Source organism: Peromyscus californicus, unplaced genomic scaffold, assembly GCF_007827085.1.
Source record: "Peromyscus californicus insignis strain IS unplaced genomic scaffold, ASM782708v3 Scaffold_4__1_contigs__length_199733344, whole genome shotgun sequence".
In the NCBI taxonomy this organism is placed as follows: Eukaryota; Metazoa; Chordata; class Mammalia; order Rodentia; family Cricetidae; genus Peromyscus; species Peromyscus californicus.
In genome coordinates this window covers 57041694-57060890 of record NW_026294562.1, presented here as the reverse complement: position 1 = coordinate 57060890, position 19197 = coordinate 57041694, and the positions used below count along the sequence as shown (strand labels likewise).

At 49.5% G+C, this 19197-nt stretch overlaps 1 long non-coding RNA gene across 1 annotated transcript; it reads right to left on the bottom strand.

Moving 5' to 3' along the window:
- Positions 1 to 564: 564 nt before the first annotated feature.
- Positions 565 to 15798, bottom strand: LOC128095014 (uncharacterized). The gene is made up of 3 exons (XR_008213134.1): positions 15400 to 15798; positions 11861 to 11970; positions 565 to 1672 (listed from the first exon to the last, which is right to left on the bottom strand). It is a non-coding gene; the product is annotated as an uncharacterized LOC128095014 (long non-coding RNA).
- Between the last annotated feature and the right edge of the window lie 3399 nt (positions 15799 to 19197).

Sequence of the window (19197 nt, the reverse complement as noted above, 5' to 3'; positions counted from 1 at the left end):
TAAATAAACCTTTGAATTTATTTCATTATGGAAGTCAGTGTAAAGGCTTCTCTAAAAAGTAAGATTTGGGCCAGTGAGATGGCTCAGCAAATAAGATGCTTGACACTAACCCTGGTGAATTGAGTACAATCCCCAGGACTCATTCAGTGGAAGGAGAGAACCAACTCTCATAAACTGTCCTCTGACCTCCACACTGCCTGCACCATGCCATGAGCTCACTCACCCACATACATATCACACAGGCGGATGACGGTGGTGCACACCTTTAATCCCAGCACTCGGGAGGCAGAGCCAGGTGGATCTCTGTGAGTTCGAGGCCAGCCTGGTCTCCAGAGTGAGATCCATGACAGGCATCAAAACTACACAGAGAAACCCTGTCTCAGAAAAACAAAAACAAACAAAAAAACAACCACAAACCTAGCTAAGCCATCTGGCCGTTTACCTGGAGGACCCTCTGTCCCACTTCTGAGATACCTGCTCACCCATGTTCACTGCACTTTAGTCACATTAGCAAAAAATGGAATCAACTTAGATGTCAACTGAGGAATGAACAATGAAAACATGGGCCATAGACATATGCAACTTTATTCATCCATAAACACAGATGACATTTTCAGGAAGATAGATAACTAGAAAATATTAGACTAAGCCAGGTAATAATCCAGATTCAGAAAGACAGATACCATAAATTCTCCGTCACATGCAGATTCTAACGTCAAACTGTTAAATATGTGTGTATAGGTGGGAATAAACGTGGGAAAAGACCAGGAAACTAGGAAGGGGCCCATAGACTGGAAGTAGTAGTCTTTAAGAGAGGTAGTTGGGGAAGACAATGGAACAAAGTAGAAATGAGGCAGACAAACGTAAGAAACAGTTTAGCAGCTTGGGCCTCCACTTGGTGTGGGTTGTGCAGATACCCTCCCCTCTTCTTAGCAATGCGCTTGCACTTGGCAGCTTGACTCTTTTTTGTTTTTGTTTTGTTTTTGAGACAAGGTTTACTCTATGTAGCCCTGGTTGTCCTGGAACTCACTCTGTAGCCCAGACTGGCCTCAAACTCAGAGATCCCTTGCCTCTGCCTCCTGAGTGCTGGGATTAAAGACCACCACCCACCAGGCTAGTTTTTATTCAGACCTACTCTATATATATCCAGGTGTAATAGAAAGGCCAAGCTAGCCTAAACTGGTTTGGGATGTGTGTGCAAATAAGGCAAGCTGTGTCTAAGTGGCCTTTTAAGGAGAACCTCTTACTTATCAAGTTGTGCCTATGCATAATTAGGTGTGCATACACTTAAAACCAGATGCATTATGGGAAGTGACACATGCAGTGAGCAAAGAGCTACAGCTACGTGGTAGAAGTCTGTCAATCAAAATGAAGAGCCACCCAAATATATCTCTAGTAACCAAGCCCTTCCCCCTCTTGAACCCATAAAAGGAAGTCCCTAAAAAGAATTGCGGTCCTTGAGTGTCTTCACTTCGTGGCCACTGTTGCTTCAAAGCAGATTGATTTCTTCTCCTGCTTTGCAAACAGTGCAGGCTTCTCCTTTTTCCACTTTTCATTCGTATAAGCCCCAGGTTGCTGTCAGGAATCATCTTCCACTGCTCTTTCGCCTTACCCACATTAGTTAGGGTCTCTCGGGCTAGCCAGCTTCCTCTGATGTTGTGTGACATCATTCCTGAGAAGCCAGGAGTAAAATGTCTGCTCACCCCAGATAGTGAAATGACAACAGATCAAAGTAAGGATACTACCAAAGTCCACTTTGCTAAACCAGTGACTTTACTGGGGTTACTCACAGGAGATGGGTGAGGAGTTACTTACGGGAGCAGAAATGACTCAAAGACAACTGCGTCACCAAAGTCCACTCCAGCATGGGTGACAGTTCATAAAGGCTAGAAACCTGCACAGTCTGAAGGCAGCTCAACAAGTTGGAGAGTCTCAGTTTCAAGTGGCTAACTAGTCAGCGTCTCTCCGGGGCAGCAAGGCTAGTCTGAGAGTGTCTCTCAGCAGCCCTTACTGTTTGGGAGGTGCCCAGGGGATCTGGTCAGTTTCAGGGACTTCTTGAAGTTAGTTGGATTTCATTGTTGTTACTGTTTTGAGACAAGGTCTCACTATGCATCCTTGGCTGGCCTGGAACTTTCTATGTAGTCCAAGCTGGTCTTGAACTAACAGAGATCTGCCTGCCTCTGCCCTCCAGAGTGCTGAGATTAAAAGTGGGCATCACCATGCCAGGCTTCCTGAAGCTTTTGAGATGTTTACTTCTTGAGCTGAAGGATGGAATGCTCTACCTTCTTTTAGGACAAACTGTCTCAAAGAGCTTGATGAAAAGTTTTAATGAAACCTCCCAGACGAAAAGTTTTATCTCTGAGGAAATTGCTACACATCAGGGGTTCCCTGTCCCTACCTTCTGAGGTTGGAATTACAGAGGAGCCACCATGCTCACCAGGCATTCCTTGAGGTCAAGAACCTAGAGTCATCTTGCCCAGACCTCGACCATCCAAAATAAAAGGGGAAATGGGAGAAGCATACTCTGGGGGAAAGAGGGACAAGCCTTTGTGAGAAGAGCTGGAGGGAAAATGAACCAAAAGTAAGTATTATGAAGGTGATACACAGACACATGGAAACTTGCTACTTTGTAAGTGAATTTCAAAATAAAAACAATTTTAAAAAAAATCATTGTTTTCCACTTGCCTTCCATGGGCCAGGGGCAGTTTGTCCAAAGGTCAGGGTGCAGATAAGCAGGGTTACCCACACCCGTCAGTCAAATACACAGAGGAACCTGGAAAGTGGGAGAGGCACACTGGTGCCCTTGGCATCTCCTGAGAGGCTGAGGCTGTGACTGCCCTCGAGGGGCAGGGACCCTTCTTTATCCGCCACCCCCTGGAACACCAGCAGTCCAGGGCCAGCACAGAGATGCAAGGGATGTGTACAAAGTTCTGGAGATAAGGAGGGACATGGTGTCCAGGAGAGAAGGTCAGCATGTGGAGGCCAGCTAGGGGCCCTCTGGGGACTGGGTAGGGTGACAGAGGGAAAGGCGATGAGGACCATGGTCAGGCATCCTGGAGGCACATGCCGTTCCAACATTCCCTAACACAGCACAGCTGTAGATCCCAGAGTGTGGGAGGGATGTGATGGCAGAACCCACTTACTGAGATTAAGTAAAACAGAGGGCTGGGGGGATGGCTCCGGGGGCAAAGCCCTTGCCTAGGAAGAATCAGGGCCCAGGTCTGGGTCCCCAGAATCCACATAAAGCTGAACAATAGTTCGCATCTGTAATGGCGGGGCTCCTAACGTGAGATGGGAGGCTAAGAGAGGAGAAGCCCCGGAAGCTCATGGGCCAGTCACTCTGGCATATGCAGCAGCGAACAGAAGATCCTGTCTCAAACAAGTTAGAAAGGTAGACCATGAGGACCAACTCCTGAAGTTTCCCTCATCTGCACATATGCACAGCATGGCATGCACACAACCACATTCACACACTGAAATGGGCATGTGCACATACATACACAAAGATAAAAATTATTATTACTTTGCTATATATTTTATTTTTTATCTCATCTATTCTTGTTTATTATATTTTAACTATATTATTGTTGTTGTTGTTCAAGACCAGCCTAAACAATTTGAAACCCTGTCTCCAAAAGATAAAGTAAAAGCTAAGGGGTCTGGAGAGATGGCTCAGTGATTAAGAACACTGGCTTAAAGCCGGGCGTTGGTGGCGCACGCCTTTAATCCCAGCACTCGGGAGGCAGAGCCAGGCGGATCTCTGTGAGTTCGAGGCCAGCCTGGGCTACCAAGTGAGTTCCAGGAAAGGCGCAAAGCTACACAGAGAAACCCTGTCTCGAAAAACCAAAAAAAAAAAAAAAAAAAAAAGAACACTGGCTTAAGTGTCTTGCAGAGGACCAGAGTTTGATTCCCAGAACCTACATGACCATTCACAACCACTTAGGACTTCAGCTCCAAAGGATCCAGTGCCCTCTTTTGGTCTTTTCAGGCACTGCATGCATGTGACACATACATACCCAGATACAGGCAAAACACCCATCCACATACAATAAAAGTAAGTAAAACTTTAAGGAATAAATAAATAATACTTAAAAAAAAACATAAACCCGGTGCACCAAACAAAGGAAAACAAACAAACTAACTAACAGCAGAAGGATGTGTGACTTTGTGTGCCCAGACAGGATAGGTGGTCACACAGCCTTTGTGATTTCCTGTGACCTAATCCCTGGGCCTATTCTCTGGTTTCACATAATTTGCCACCAGCCATGGGAGCCTGGTCCTGCCCTTGCCTGTCTCAGGGCAGAAGTGACTTAGGATGTCACCTTGGGTGAAGGGCTGCACACAGAAGTCCCCCCAGCCCAGGAGTCTACCCTCCCAGAGCCATCACAGTAGATGAGAGCAGAGAGGGCCAGGCAATTGGCTTGCTGAGGGCCTATGGCAATCGGGGGAAGAAGTGCTTGGGCTTGGATCCAGGCGGGACTTGCCCTTTCCTACCTGGCAGTCTGAGCCCCTCACCCTATGCCAGCGTGGCAGGCAGTGCCAGGCAAGTGGCCAAGTCAGCAGGAGGAAGCTGCTGTTGACATGTGACAGCAGTGTTTGCTTACTCGGGGCCACCCATCAGAAGAGTTAATATTCAACTTCCTCTAGACCCTGGAGCTGCATCAGGGACTTAGGTGGGTGGCAGGGACATGAGTCAGCTCTTGCCTTCTAGAGTATGTGGCTCAAAGCTCACAGGAGTCTCTCGTGGGTTCCTTATCACTGTTCCTAGAAGAAGGAATCTGAGCTCCAAAGTGGGACGTGACCTACAGGCTCTATTTCACAGACCTGCTGCAGGCCTGAGGTCTGATGATCTCTGTGGGGCCCTGGTGGGTTGGGGCTTGAAGTGTGGTGCTGGTTGAGGTAGAAGTGGAGCACAGTCCCGAGGCCACCTAATCATAAAGGGCTTTCTCCCGGCTTTTCTCTGACTGGCACAATCTCAGTATCATTTCTGAACCATGCCCTCCCACATCTCAGGTCTCTCAAACCCACTCATATCCCTCCACTCAGTTGTGATATCACAGGATACACAGAGTTCTTTGGGCCTGGCTAGGGCTGGGCCCAGGGAAGCCAAGGCAGGTTGATAAACTTGCATCAGGATACCTTCACTGAGGAAGGAAACCCCCAGCTACCCCAGCTATCCCAACTACCCCAGTGTCTCAGCACCGTAACCTGGCAGGGCTCAGAAAGACCTGAAGTTAAAGCCTCATAGGTACATGGTTAAGCACCCTGCACCTGCCATTGCCCCTCTGTCCCAGGGAGCGAGTGGTTCGGAAAGCCATCCTGGATGAAGGGCTGTGCCCAGGACCCTTTCCAGCCTACTGAATCCCAGCAAAGGAGAGGTTGGAAATGGCCCGAAGTTTGCTCTGTGTTGGGCCCTGAGGATAACTTCTTGCTTCACACTACCACTGGCACAGCCCTGGGGCCTGAGAGAGAGCTTGGGGGGGTTGGGGGGGCAGTTAGAATGCAGTGGCCTCTGTTGACCCACCTCTCGACATAAAGATGCTCCTTTCCTGGGAATTTCACAGTCTCCAAATCACTGAGCTTGAAACCCAGCATCATCCAACTACAGGGAACCCTCTGGACTTGCCTGCCTCTGTTTATAGCCAATAAACACAGAGGGGGAAACTGAAAGCAAGGAACGGCATGCAACAAGTAGGGGCCAAGCGGTGGAGAACCTGCTCTCTAGCCTCGGCCTGAATCCTTTCCCTGAAGCAGGAAGCAGGGAGTGTGGTTTTGCATTGGCAGAGCTGCAGGCAGTGAGGCAGGCACCAGGCCACGGCCCTCAGGCCCTCGGTCACTAGGTCAGGTAACTAGAATGCAACTGGGGTGCAGAATGTGATTGCCACATGATTCCCAAAGTCACATGACTTCCAAAGGCCTCTGTGTCCGCTGGACTGATGGGAACCCAATTAGACAGGCTGACCTTGGGGTTGGCCTCAGGAACTGCAAAGGACTGGGTTCTCCCTCTGCCAGCTTCTGACTGAAAAAGCTACAATTGCCTGAGCTGAGGCTGTCAGCAGGTGTATGCAAGGGTTCCTGGACTTGCGTGCGTGCGTGCGTGCGTGCGTGCGTGCGTGCGTGTGTGTGTGTATGAACACATTTATTGATGTTTGGTGTCTTCTTCCATCACTTTCCTTCGTGGTTTTTTTTAAGACTTATTTACTTTAAATATGCATTTGTTTATGTGTATGTGTTTGTGTGTGTTTATGTATACCACATGTATGCAGGTGCTGGAGGGAGTTAGAAGACAATGTTGGATCCCCTGGACCTGGGGTTACAGGCGATTGCGAGGTGCCTGATGTGGGTGCTGAGAAAGGAACCCAGGTCCTCTGCAAAAGCTGTTCAGTGCTGTTAACCGATGGGCCGTCTCTCCAGTCTCAGGTTTCTTAGTTTTATTTTATGTGTATGAGCATTTTACCTGCATGCGCATCTGTGCACCATGTGTGTTCAGTGCCAGGAGGTCAGAAGCGGGCGTTACATCCCTTGGAACTGGAGTCACAGATGGTGGTGAGCCACCCTGTAGGTACTGGGAACCAAACCCGGGTCCTCTGCAAGAACAAGTGCTCTTAACCAGTGACCCATCATCTCTCCAGCCCCTCTACCTGCACCACGATCTCTCACTGAACCTGGAGCTCATGCATTCTGCTGGGTCACATGTCCAGTGAGCTCCAGGGATCAGCCTATCTCTACACTCCCAGCCCACTGGTATTACAATCATGCATGAGCGCCCGGCTTTTTATGGGGTTCTGGAGATTTGAACTTAAGCCCTCATATTTCTTGGACAAACATTCTGTACTGAGCCACCTACCCGGGCCCCTGCCTGTAATATGTATTATCTTACTCCATTTTAGTGCTGTGGGCTAAACCCAAGGCCTCGGGCATTGGCCTGTTAGGTCACTGAGCTGCATCCTGTCTTTGGATGTCTGTTTTGCTTCTGTGCATGTCAGTGGCTTCAGCTGTGAGACAGATGCTTGTGGTTCTAGGTGAGGATGAAATGAGATGATTCACAGCCCAGCGTTTGGCATCGGATCAGCTGGTGGAGGTCGGAGAGACAGGCAGCCAGGGAGGGTTCTCATTCATAAGGAAGGAGACAGAGTGTCCCTTCCTCAAGAGGACATTGCTTCTTCCTGTCTCTTGGACTCGGCTCCAGACCACACCGCCCAAGCTGGTAAAGAAAACAGGGCTGAGGACCGGCGACTGGCCCCCAGCCTGACTTCTCTTTGGGGCTTGATTCCTGGGCTCTCCTTCCCCCTTCTCTGGAAAAGCCACATCGTTCTCCTTGATGTGGTTTGGAGCAGACCTTCCCACATGCTTGGCTTCACTCCAGGGCTACCCAGTGGGTAGGTGCATTAATTAGGCACCATGATTAGTCCAGGGTTGAATAGATGACCAAGATGGGCTAAACAGATGCAATCTTGGGACTTTAGCAGGGCCTCTGAGGCAGCAGAACTCTTTCCTCCTGGGGTTCTCTGCTTCCTAGCATTGAGCCTTGAATGCCACCACCAGGGAGACCTTTCACCTGTATTTGCAACCAGCCCCGGTGATGGGATTCAGAAGCCCAAGATCAGCCATAGGCCAGCCTAGATATTGATTGTCTGTGCAGTTCAGAGCCAGGCAGCGTCCTGCCCTGAAGCTCTGTCAACAGTGGTCTATGGCCCTGTCCTGCAGAGTACACAAGGCTCAAAAGGCCTGGGTGAGGTTAATGCTTGTTAATGTTCCCAAATAGAAGGAGGGGATAGGGAGAGTCAATAGCTCCTTCCTAAAGCCAGGACCAAGGTGGTAGCCAGGTGACAACATTTTGTAAGCTCCTTCATTTGGTGGAACTGTGACACTTCACATCATTACCAGTAATTTAGTATCCAGGACTAAGGAAGTTTTTCTCTATATTCATGCCTTTCTGGCCCATGGAGCCCTGGTTTAAGCCATCACCTGGCATTCTGAATAGTCCCTGGTTACCCTAGCAACAACCAATGTGGATCAACAAAGAAAATTTTTAACCTCCTTCCCTGCCCCTATTTCTCTGGAACCCTAAAGAAGGGACTCAACACGCTCTGCTACATGGGCCTGATTTCTCTGCAGCTCCCCAGCCATGCTGCTGTTTGCCTGCCTATGATGTTAAACTTATTACTAATTATAATAAATTTCTGATAAAAAGGACAATTCAGGGCTGGAGAGATGACTCAGTGGTTAAGAGCACTGGCTGCTTTGCAGAGGACCCAGATTCAACTCCAAGCAACCACATGATGGCTCACAGCACCTGTGTCTCTACTTCCAGGGGATCTGATGCTCTCCTCTGGCCTTGCAGACACCAGGCACACATGTGGTATACATACATACATGCAGGCAAAACATTCATACACAGAAAATAAAAATAAATTAAAAAAAAAGAAAAACCTGAGTTTAAAATTTTTTTTTTTAAAGAACAATCCTTCTCAGTGTTCCCCTTGAGCCCTAAGCCCAGAACCTTTCATAAGGACTCTGATCACTTAGGGTAATGATCCACAGGAAGATTCCACCCCAACAGAGGTCACAGGCATAGTGTCACATCTGGAAAGATCCCCACTTGCCCCCACTACCACCTGTCTCCGGCTTTCCAGGGATTAGGCAAGTGCCTCTGGATAACAGGCTCTAAGAACACTACTGCATACTGCAGCAGATGCTGGGAAGTGTGGTTCACTGGCTTCCAGGCCTTGCAACACCAGCAGCTACTGAGAAGTTGCTAACAGGTCCTCTGGCTCTACAAGGTCTTTAAAGAGTCCTCCATCAGCTTGGCACGTGAGTGTCTTCTTGTGTTTCCTACGTTTGGTGTCCCGGCCAGGTGGCCAAATTCTTCTCTATCTGTCTGGTTATCTGAAAATCAGAATGACAGCATGCCCTCCCCACAGGGCAGAGTGAGGATGAGTGTTTAACGTGTATGGTAAGCTGAGCACAGGGCCTGGTGCCTACTGAGTGCTCAGCACACACCCACTGCTCTGCTGGTCAAATGATCAACCGCTCTGGCTAGGAGCCTCAGCTGCTTTGTTTGGCTGCCCCACTTCCAATGCCCTTTCTGTGGTGTGGAATTCTCCACTGTGCTGGCTTTGGGGGTGAGGACCCAGGGCAGTCAGACTTTGATCTCTGCAATGCAATACTGGCGAAAAACAAGGCAAGGGAGGGAAGGCTCCTTTGGCTCGTGGTCTCAGAAATGTCTGTTCATTTTAGTTCTGTTGTTTCTGGAAACAGAAACAGGGTATGGGCACACAGCTTCTCACTTTATGGCAGCCAGGAAGCAGGGGGGCAGGAGGGACAGAAGGGTCAGGGCAAGATAAACCCCTAAGGACCATGCCCCAGTGACCTACTTCCTCCAGATAGGTAGGCCCCACCTCCTGCTCTCCAGATCCTCCCAACATAGTGCCAGAGGTGGAGACCAAAGTCTCAACATGTAACCTCTGGGAGGCATTTCGCACGGAAACTCCAGCAGGAAGCGACCTGCTCCTCCATTCCTGCTGGAACCAGGACCAACAGAAAAGCAGAGTTCTTGCTGGAGCTGCAGATGCAGTGGTCTACAGGCCTGCTGTTGTGGTTTGGCTATGGACCACCCCCAGTACAACGTTCAGAGGTCGTTAGGGCCTCAGTGAAGGGCCTGGAACCTTACTGCTTCAGGTTCGCTTTGAGACAGGATCTCACCTAGTCCAGGCTGACCTGGAACTCAGGGTTCCACTGGCTTCTGCCTCCTAAGTGCCAGGATGAAAGGAGTGTGTCGCCACCCCACGCCCTGGATTTCCTTTTTAACTTAAGAGGAACAGTTTTTATTTTGCCTCATGGTTTCATGGGGCTCAGTCCTTCATGGGAGGGAGCACAGAGCCGTTCACGCCATGGCATCTGGGCAGCAGAGAGAGGGTTACAGCAGGTGGTAGTGCCCAAGGACACACATCCTCCTTCCCAGGACCTGCCTCTCCTAGTAAGTTTCACATCTCTGGTCTTTTGTCTCGCGGCAGCAAGCCGACAAACACACAGTATGTAGCAACCAGGGCAGTGTAAGAACCACACCAAGTTTCCCATTAAAACCAGGTAAAACTAGAGCAGGCATCATGGTGCACACGGGTCTCTGTGAGTCAGAAGCCAGCTAAAGTTACATGGTGAGACCCTGTCCCAAAACAAACAAACAAACAAACAACCCAGTAAAGTAAAACTAGTTTTAACTGGTTCTAGCACGTTCTCCAGGTTTCTCTTTTGGATTCTCAGTCTTATTGATAAAAGAATTTAGAAATGGACTTGGACAGACACTCAAGGACAAGTTTATTAGCATTTTACCAGGGTAGACTGTGAGTCTTGGCAGCTGCGTGGAGGAAGAAGAAGGGGTAGAGGAAGAGAAGGCCATGTTGTTCATAAGCAGCCACGTGAATGGGGGTGGGGTGGGGTGGTAGCTTCAGCGAAAGAGTGAGAAAGCCCAGAACACCAGGGAAATCACACTTAGACTTTGAGAAAAGACTAGAAATCAGAAAAGGGAGAAGGGTGAGGTTTCTTTGGGAAGGGTGAGTCTATGATCTTACTAAGGGGATCGCTATTCTTGCCATCTCCTTAGCATGTGAGTCAGCCTTCCTGAGGAGTGGTTTCCTAGTTAGGTGATTAACAGGCCCAGATAGATGCACTTAAGAGATGAGACAACAGTATGTAATGTTCTTTTCGGAATAGGTCAGAAGGTCAGACCTGTTTCTACACAGGTCTAGAGGTAGTAGATTCCTTTTTTTTTTTTTTTTTTTTTTTTTGGTTTTTCGAGACAGGGTTTCTCTGTGTAGCTTTGCGCCTTTCCTGGATCTCGCTCTGTAGACCAGGCTGGCCTCGAACTCACAGAGATCCGACTGCCTCTGCCTCCCGAGTGCTGGGATTAAAGGTGTGCGCCACCACCGCCCGGCTCCTTTTTTTTTTAAGACAAGGTTTCTCTGTGTAACAGTCCTGGCTGTCCTAGAACTCACTTTTGTAGACCAGGCTGGCCTCGAACTCAGAGATCCACCTGCTGCTGTCTCCTGAGTGCCGGGATTAAAGGCACGCACCACTATGGCTGGGCTGATTCCATTCTTTTGACCTGGGGGAAACATCTTTCCCTTAATGGACCTCTACAGAGCCCTGTTATTCATCGTCAGTGATCTCTAAGACTAACAACACCCCCTCCCCGAGAGAAGAGACCCTAGGAGATGGGCTGAAGTTGGGGAAAATATATAATCTATTTCTACCACGACAATTTAGAGACTCAATTCCAAAGTTGTACACCCAGAAGGGACCAGGAACTGCACTTTCAATCACACCTTTGTGTAAAGTCTCCAGGGAGAATGCTCACTTAGATCAGCAACCAGGGCTTCCTTTTAGAATTCCTGGCCAGAGAAATAAGGACATTTCCTGCTTTTTCCCCAAGGTCAAGACAAAACTGGGGGCTGGAGAGATGGCTCAGAGGTTAAGAGCACCCACTGCTCTTCCAGAGGTCCTGGGTTCAATTCCCAGCACCCACATGGTGGCTCACAACCATCTGTAATGAGATCTGGCGCCCTCTTCTGTGTACATAATAAATAAATAAATCTTAAAAAAAAAGAAAAAAAGAAAAAAAGAACAAAACTGCTCACTTTCAGAGTCCCTGTCTAAACTGCCTAGCCAGTTTCTGTTTCCTGTCCTCTTCAGTTGAGAAGGCAGAGAAGAAAGCAGACATTTCACCACGGGGGCCAGGTGTGCCAGGTGGGCGTGGCAGAGGAAAGAATCCCGTGTCAGTGGGGATGGGTTAGCGGGTGGAACTGTAACAAGGAGCCCCAGTGTTAGTGGCTGAATGCCACAGACCTCTGCTTTGGCTCACCCAGAATCTCTGCAGACGCTCCTGCCCGGGTACCTCTCCTCCACATGGTGACTCCATGAGTTTCCTCATCGTGATGCTCATTCCCTTCATCTTGTAGCTGCCTAGGGCACCTAGGAAGGGAAAGAATTAGGGGAAGCATAACAGCTCTTGGGCCTGAAAGGGCATATGTCACCTCTCTCCATTAGTCCATTCAGATGGTGGACAGGTACCCTTCCATGGTGTGGGCCCTGGGTTCTCAGGGCTGCCAACTCTTAGGTCCCTCCTTTACCACCCTCACTGGTCCTTGCCATCAAACACAGGGTCTCGTGCATGCATGCTAGACAAGCGCTCTAGCGCTGAGCTATACCTTCAATCTCTGTTGACACTAGTTAGATTCAAGAGGGCAGAGGTGTCTGCCAGGAAAGAGAAGCTGACCCACGCAGCAAGCCACATGTGTATGTGTGTCTAGTTCCCTGCAGGCGGGGAAGGGGGCCGTCTTCTGGTAGGCCCAGAAAGGAGAAATGCACCCAGAGAGAAGTCCCCACAGCATCTCATCCGGGAAGGACAACAGTGTTTTTCAGAATGGAATAAGGATGTGGGGAGGATAAACGGAGACAGTGTGGGGGTGCACACCCGTAATCTCACTATTCTGTAGTCACAAGCTGGAGACCGGCTGCAAGGTGGAGGGTCAGGCAGGGCTACATACAAAACTGTCCCGTCCCTCCTCATCCACCCAGCCCCCTGAAAAGAAAAAAAAGAAGTGGAGAGTTGAAAAGGGCAGAGAATCCTAGCCAAGGATAGACCTGGAGGATCAACGGGCAGGGGAGGGGAGCTTGAAACAACATCAGGCCTGGGGTACCTCTGGAGGTGAGCACTGCCAGGCATGGCATCAGGGCTCGCTCAGTGGAAGAGAGTGTAGCTTAGGGTATCAAGTCAATAGGCTGGGTGCTGCCTGGAGGATGGCCTTGAGTTCCCCATCCTCCAGTCTGGAAACAGCAGGGATCCTTGGGTAATTATGCACCACAGCGCCTAGTTCCTTTTCTTTGGGCACTTACAATGAATGCTTAGATCCTGAGAAAGGAAGAGGGACTGGGGGTGGTCAGCAGGGATGGGATTTGGGTCACCGCAAGAGTGCTAGGGCCTGGGGGAGAGGGCTGGCAGGGGTTCTTGGTCAGTCTAGGGGGGCTTCTTCCAGCCTCTGGGGATGGAGGGGTGGCCAGGAGCACACTGCAGAAATCTTTGCCCCAATAAAACAAGCTGCTGACCTCATCAGCCTTGTAAACGCATACTCTAACGGCAAAGGCCCACCGTTAGTCCCACCCCCAACTGGGTCCTTAAACCGCTCAATCTGACTCTGCCCCTCACAACCCCTCCATCCCCATCCTCCCCCCACCCCCTCCAGCATCCCCAGTTCTTCAGTGTCCACTCTACAAGATTTCACCAGTCAGAGTAGCCCGCAGGGAATTGGAATCCGGTTGGACTGGATTCCTCCTCCCTGCCATCCTGCTGGCTTTGGAATTCAGCTTTGAGAGTGAAACCCCTTCCCTTCCCCCATTTCCTGTGCCCATCGTCCCCTCCCTGCCCTACAGGGACTGGTCTCGGTCACACAGAGGGGGGGATGGCATTGACTCTTTTGCCTGCTTCCTTGTTTGACTCTGACAGTCTTTGAGGACAGGACTTGAGTGGGTTAGAAGTCTCCCCACAACCAAACCAACAACGGCAAATGTCCTTGGGATGTTACAGGGGTGTTCACCAGAGATGACCACGCACACACAATTTATAGCCAACTGCAAGTCTCTATTCAGCCGGGCGACGGTGGCACACGCCTTTAATCCCAGCACTTGGGAGGCAGAGCCAGGCGGATCTCTGTGAGTTCGAGGCCAGGCTGGTCTACAGAGCGAGATCTGGGAGAGGCACCAAAACTACACAGAGTAATCCTGTCTTGGAAAAAGGAAGAAAGAAAGAAAGAAAGAAAGAAAGAAAGAAAGAAAGAAAGAAAGAAAGAAAGAAAGGAAGGAAGGAAGGAAGGAAGGAAGGAAGGAAGGAAGGAAGGAAGGAAGGAAGTCAGTCTCTATTCCAGCCTGCTGGGACTACACCCAAGTGTTAGGGGACCTAGTTGTAGCCAGAGCCAGTGTCTAGCACACAGGGTTTTTTAAGACAAAAATCACTTCCTGGCATCATGGCAGCTGGAGGTGTTGTGTACAAACAGAAGCTAAGATAAGCTAACTGGGACATCCTGACCTTTTGGTTCCTAGAACAGGGTTGGGTAATTTTCCAAGGGATTCTCCATCAAGGAGATCAGAGTGTAATTAAACATGAAATGACCCCAGCAAGAAAACAAGATGGAGGATCCTCTGCACTGTCTAGCCCTGCTGCTGACTGAGAAGGCAGATGTCCCCAGGGTGGGCCGTGGCATTCTGGGTAAGCAACCATTGCCTCCTGCTTACCCCAAGACTCAGCTTACCTATCTGGACAGGGGGTCCTCTGCAGTGGGAGGACCATCTCAAGGGCACCAGGCTGAAGTCAGACCTGTAGGGCCCATGGCTGACTGAAGAGAGGAGTCCAGTGCCTGAACTAAGTTTTTTCCATTTCCAGCCTAGAGGTCTCCTCTCCCAGGTTGACCTCATGGTACCTGGAACCTTTTTCTTTTAAGTTATATTTATTTAATGTGTGTGTGTGTGTGTGTGTGTGTGTGTGTGTGTGTGTGTGTGTGTGTACCACGGTGTACATGTGAAGGTAAAAAGACAATTTGTAGGAGCTGGTCCTCTCCCTCCAAGCTCACGTCAGCTGGCTTGGTGGCAAAGGCTTTAGCCACTGAGCAATCTCATTGGCCTTCAAGTCTTCAAAGGTGTACTTGCTCTGTTACGAGATAAGGTGAGCTTAGCCAACAAAATCCTAGGCAGATTCTCATCTGATTGGACACAGGCAATCACTCCAAAGGACTCAGGGCTCACCTCCAGTACAGGGACTGCCTTTATTGTCCAGGGTCTGTTGTAGGGGTCTTATGTGTCCCAGGGGCCTCAGATTTAGTTTTTCAGCGTCATTTCTCAGTATAGGTAATGGAAGTGCCACCAAGATGCAGTGTCTAAAGGATTTATTACCTAGGAGCCTCGGGTGGCCTGAGAAGCTCTGGACAGGAGAGCTGATGTGACTGACAGCCCCTGTGGGAACTTCTGATCAGGAACTCCACATATGTCACCCACTGGGATCTACCATTTCTAGGCTGGAGGGGAACTGACCTCAAGATAGACTCTTCCCGTCCCCAAAGTTCTTGCTTTTTCATCCTGGAAAACCCCAAACCCCCACCATGTGGTCCAGTCTCTCTTCAGTTGTTCTGAGGATCAAGTCTGTTCTGGAAATGCCTGGCTACTTTCTTTTGTTTCCATGTGGCCTGCCTTAATCCCAATCCAGCAATGTTGAGCACGAAAGAAGCTCTTCAAACCATACATGGAAGGGGCACATCACTATCTTAAGCTGATGGGACGAAGACCATTACCATTCATGCAGCCTTTATATATGTGGAAAGCATTTGCCTATTTACAGGGGTTGGTGGCTCATACCTGCAGGATGCAGGATCCAGGAAGGTCAGGGGTCCAAGGTCAGCCTTAGCTACATATTGAGTACAAGACCAGCCCAGGCTACATCAGACACTGTATCAAAACAAAATGAAACAAAAGACATTTGTTTTGTTTCGTTTAAACACTTTTAGCAAGCCCCAGTTGTAACCCTGCTTATTCATCTGCATTTGAAGGTGTCAGGACCTCAATGAACCCATTGGTTTCTTAAAAGGCCACATGGCCAGGGCTTCTGCAGGCTTTGCTTCTGCTGACACTAGGGATGAACTGCTTCAGGGCAACTTTAACAGGCCACAACCATTCCCTCAGCCTCCTGGAATCCTGCAGAAAACAAGTTGTTGGGCATTGCTATCCTTCATGGAGCCCTGGATCTGCACCCAGCCCTCTAAGGGCACGTTCCCAACAGCCTATAGGTAGGAAGTTATGCCTATAACCCCAATATGCAGCAGGCACAAGCTGGAGAGCTGCCGCAAGGTGCGGGGTCAGTCAGGGCTATGTATAAAACTTGCCTCACCCCCGTCCACCCACCCACCCCAAAAAGAAAAAGAGAAGTGGAGAGTAAATAGAGCCAGAGAATCCTGGCCAAGGAGGGACCTGGAGGAGAGACTTCCTTGTGAAGTCACACAGTTCATGCAGGGTCATGGTGGCAAATGTCCGCCTTTAATCCCAGCACTCAGGAGGCAGAGGCAGGTGAATCTCTGAGTTCGAAGCCAGCCTGGTCTACAGAGGGAGTTCCAGGACAGCCAGGGCTACACAGAGAAACCCTGTCTCAAAACAAACAAACAAAACAAAAAAAGAAGTCACACAGCTCATAGGAAGGAGTATGGCCTCCAACGACAGATTTATCTACAAAATGCTATGCTTGGGGTTCATGCAAATGAGGTGTGAGAGGAGTAAGGCCCCATCCTATAGACTTCTGGGCATCGTGTCACATGTATTCTTTGAGTTAGCCCTGCCCCCCCCCCCCCCCCCCCCCCCCCCGCTGTGGGTACCGAGATTGTGTGTATGGCAGAAGGATGCCAAATAAGACCATACTTGGGCTCAGAGAGCCGCTGGTGCCCAACCTGAATGTTCAGCAAAGGGTCCCTGTCACTCTGCTCGCTGGGGCTGTAATTCAATCCTGAGCATATGGTATTCCAGCCTGTTGGCCTCTTTGTGTTCTCATCAATATTTGAAGGCTCAGAACTGGCGCGGTGCCTGGTCCTGTGTGAACCTGGGCCAGGGCTCTGCTTCTCCGGCCTGGCCCTCTGGAGAACCTCCTGTGCCAAGTGTCTATGGCCAGTGTTGTTGGACCAGGAATGCAGGGCAGAGAGATAAGGCTCCTTGAAGGAGTCTTGGTGGGGCGGGAGGATCTGCCGGCCTTGGGCAAGTTTCACTCCCCAGTGAGTCCCTTGTGGTCAGGGAAACAAGAGCTAAATAGATTCAACTTATGCTTGTCAAAGGGAAAGGGCTCAAAGCTGCTCCTAGAGGCAGACTCACGAGCCCTTTCTGGTTTTCTTTTTTTTATTTATTTTATTTTGTTTTGTTTTTTGCTTTGAGGGTGTGTATGTGGGGGCAGGGGTTTAGCGCAGGGATCAACATTGCCTGTCTTCCTCAGTCTCTTTCCACTTTATTTTTTTGGAGATATGGACTGTCACTGAACCTGGGATCTTACCAGTTCACCTAGGCTGGCTGGATTGCCAGCCCCAGGCATCTTCCTGTCATTCCATCTCTGAAGCACTGACTGGAATTATCTCCTGGCATGCCGTGTACCTAGCCTTTTAAATGGGTGCTACAGATTCAAACTCAAGTTCTCCATGCAGGTAGCACTTTGCTGACTGAGCCATTCCTTACCTCAGCCTCTACCTTCAAAAAAACTTTTTTTGGTGGTGGGGGTGGGGTGGCACTCTGTGCTAGGAACAGAACACAGGGCCCGTGAATGCTAGACTAGACAAACACTCTAACTCTGAGACATATTCCCATCCCTCAGAAAACCTTTCTGGGGAGTAGGCCTTGCAGGTGGAGTTGCGGGCAGAGGAAAAGCTCTTGGGTGAACTGTGTGTTCTGGAGAGTACTGGTCTTCCCCAAGACAGCAGGAACTCTTGTCTGGCCCTAGGTCTGGGACAGAAGAAACAGTCAGAGTAGTGAACCGCACCCATCCCCCACTTTCTGCACAGTCTTCAGAATTCAGCACCCATCACAACTCTGGAAACACTTCTTTGGTCTTTTTGTCCCAGAAGAAAAGGTTGTGTAGCTTGAATAACCTCTTCCCAGAGCTAGAGCTTGCATAGCAAAGCTTCTGCCAAGCCCTGGTCACACTGACACTTTGGTAAGCAGACCGACACACCACGCCGTGTACCTTCCACCTCTTTTTTTCCACAACACTGTCTCCCTTGGCCATGAGATGCTACAATTGCATTCATTATTCATCCTGGAACACTGGCCCTGGGAGGGAGGCGGCACTAGCTACACTGTAGGTAACATTAGCAGTGTTTTGTGTTCACGGTGCACTTGGCAAGTATCCCTGTTTGGTCCTCTGGACCACCCTGCATACCTGCTGTTCTAATCCCTACTTCACAGCTGAGGAAATGGAGTCTCAGCCATCGGAATTCACCGATTTATTCATTCGGCCAGTGTTGCTAAGGGTTGCCAAACATCAGGCTCCTTTGCTTTCTCAGAGGCTCCAGTCTGGTGGGAAGACAAGATAATACACAAACCAGGGGTGAGGAGAGGGGGTGAGGTGGGCACTTTGCCCATCTAGATTAGAGCAGGAGCCAGAAGATCTGCTTCCTTGTACCTATGCTGCCAAGCCCTATGGTGGGCACACAGAAGCCACAGAGACGTGTGGAAAGTGGCCCTGCGCTCTGTTCCTACAAAGTGACTTTAACCTGGCTTAGCACCCTGCAGGGGCTGGGCTCTTCGGTTCACTTCTGGTCAATTAGAGATGATGTGGCAATGGGATATTTTATGCATGGGAAAGTTTGCTTTTGATAACTTTTCATTCCTAACTCTAAAATACATGTTTACTTAAATCTACTTGTTTATTGTGGGAGAGGCGTATGTGTGCCATCGTGTGCATATGTGGGTCGGTCAGGGGACAACCCTGTGGGAGTTGATTCTCTCCGTCCATCTTGTGAGTCCTGGGGTTCAAACTCAGGTTGTTAGGTTTGGAGGCATGTGCCTGCATGTGGCTGCTGAGCCACCTCGCTCACCGGTTTGTGTTTTTAAAACAGGGTCTTTTTGTTTCCTCCTCCTCCTCCTCTGTCTTCTTTTCATTATTTGAGACAGGGTTTCTCTGTGTAACAGCCCTGGCTGTCCTGGAACTCACAGAGATCTTCCTGCCTCTTCCTCCAGGGTCCTGGGATTAAAGGTGTGTACCACCATGGCCAGCCTTTTTAAACTTAAATGTTTTTTATGCATGTGTGGCGGGGGGCTGGAGGGGTTTCTGTGATTGGTATGTAGGAGGGAAGAGGGGAATCTGTGATTGGTATGTAAAATGAATAATAAAATTTCTTAATAAAAATGCTTTTTATTAGTGTGGCATGTATACGTGTGATAGAGTCAGAAGGTAACTTTGGGAGCTGGTCCCCTCCTTCCACTGTGAGTTCCAGGGAGAGAAGTCAGGTCTTCAGGATTGGTTGCAAGTGATTTTACCTACTGAGTCATTTCCCTGGCCCAGATAACACTTTTCCTTGGGTACAGAGTTTTCAGCTCAAGAGCTATGAGCATGCTTGAAGATGTTGCTGTAATCTCTGGAATGTTCTGACTGCCAGGTGAATGCCTTCTCAGCCTTCCAAAGGTCCC